Source organism: Myotis brandtii, unplaced genomic scaffold, assembly GCF_000412655.1.
Source record: "Myotis brandtii unplaced genomic scaffold, ASM41265v1 scaffold49, whole genome shotgun sequence".
NCBI classification, from domain to species: domain Eukaryota; kingdom Metazoa; phylum Chordata; class Mammalia; order Chiroptera; family Vespertilionidae; genus Myotis; species Myotis brandtii.
The window spans coordinates 4,834,688-4,836,698 of NW_005368707.1; the positions used below are offsets into that span (position 1 = coordinate 4,834,688).

The following is a 2,011-nucleotide window of genomic DNA, read 5'->3' on the forward strand; positions in this document are numbered from 1 at the left end:
TTTTTTTATTCTGGGATTTATTTACCTTCTATGGCTGTCACTGGAACTGAGAGCCGGCTTTAGCTCTTGAGGCTCGGCTCCAGCTCTGAGACCTCGGCTGCTGAAAGCAGGTATCTGGGTTTGTTTGGCTTCTATAATTGAAACACTGTTGCAGCTCCAGCTCTGAGGCCCAGCTGGCTGAAAGCAGGTTTCTGGGGTTTGTTTAGCTTCTATAATTGCAACATTGTTTCTTAGAGTGCAGCTCAGAGGCCAGCAGCGGCAGTTGGGGAACCTTGGCTTCCTCCATCACTGGAGCAACCAAGCCTCCTGTTCGCTTCAGCTGCCTGTCTGCCGGCCGCCATCTTGGTTGGCAGTTAATTTGCATATCGCCCTGATTAGCCAATGGGAAGCATGTCGGAGGTATGGTTAATTACCATGTTTGTCTATTATTAGGATAGGATAATCAAAGGTTAATATTCAAATTGTCCCCTCGACCAAGAGTTTAACCAGGGGGCAGGGCCGGCTGGCCAACCGCCCACGGCAGCTCCTCCCCCTGGCTGGCCCAGCCCAATTGGCCCTGATCGGGGTGGCCCGGCCAGACCCCAACCGTGTACGAATTTGTGCCCTGGACTTTTAGTTTTTTAGAAAGGCAAATAATTGATTATCTGATGCTTGTGAAAAACGTTTGCATTATAAGAGGAAAACCAGATACAGAATGCTGGTCAACATCCTAAGGCTGAAGGTGGCCCCAAGATCAGAAAAATAATACTACACTCAAAATAACACCAATATTGCCCTGACTGGTTTGGCTCAGTGGATAGAGAGTCGGCCTGCGGACTCAAGGGTCCCAGGTTCGATTCCGGTCAAGGGCATGTACCTTGGTTGCAGGCACATACCCAGTGGGGAGCGTGCAGGAGGCAGCTGATCGATGTTTCTCTCTCACTGATGTTTCTAACTCTCTATCTCTCTCCCTTTCTCTCTGTAAAAAGTCAATAAAATATATTTTAAAAAAAATAACACCAATAAGAACATAAAATGTGCAAGATTACCTATCTACAAAGGTAACCCATACAAAATTATGGTTTATGAGTGTGTGGTAAGGATATTGTCTATTGGGAACTAGAAGGGAGAAAGAAAAGTACAGATGACCTCAGTAAAGGGATCAAATTGGAAATGTTGATTAGGGAATCTGGTTTGAAGTGTTGAAATTTAAGGAACTCAGAATTTTTAAAAAAGTAATAGAGTCAATACCTATTCATCAGGGTTACTATTTGGAAACAAATTGGGGTTAGAGGAGTAGAGGGAAGGTGTGTGTATAATCATTGTTATCAGTTACTGCTGAGAAGTAAGGCAAGATACAAGACTAAAGAAAAAGATGACCCTCAAATTTTTTTAGTGTAATTATAGGATTGAAAATCTGATTCTTATGTAAATGAAGAGAATAGTATTGAAAATATGAATATTCAGATGAGACCTTGCATTATAGAATGTTAGAGTTTAATGAAAAGGGAAAACAGGATGGTAGAAAAAGCTATAAGAAACAAGTAAAAGTTATGTTTTTGTAAAATATAGAGAAGACAAACTTTATTTAAAAAGAAACATGTTTAATAGAAAAGGAGAAATTGAAACCTCTGGAAGAAAGTTTACAGAGAATGAGAGTCTTTAGCTCATCCTAAAGTCAGATTGTCATTATAAAGAAATGGAAACTGTGTGGGAATTTTTCAAAGATTATCTTAGTAAGATGGGATTTAATAGAACCTAGAATATCTTGAACTATTGTTGAAAATGTTTCTAAGGCATCTTTAGAAACTAAAATGTCAATATAGCCATTCTCTTAAAAAAATTTAAGACTTAGTATTTTATATATAAAAACCTCTGTTTTGCCCTAATCGGTTTGGCTCAGTGGCTAGAGCATCGGCTTGCGGACTCAAGGGTCCCAGGTTCGATTCCGGTCAAGGGCATGTACCTTGGTTGCGGGCACATCCCCAGTGGGGAGTGTGCAGGAGGCAGCTGATCAATGTTTCTCTCTCAT

General features: G+C 41.0%; 1 protein-coding gene across 5 annotated transcripts in view; it reads left to right on the forward strand.

The window, feature by feature from the left end:
* ANKRD26 (ankyrin repeat domain 26) overlaps positions 1-2,011 on the forward strand; it is a 110,832-nt gene that overhangs the window by 87,264 nt on the left and 21,557 nt on the right. The window lies entirely within an intron of this gene.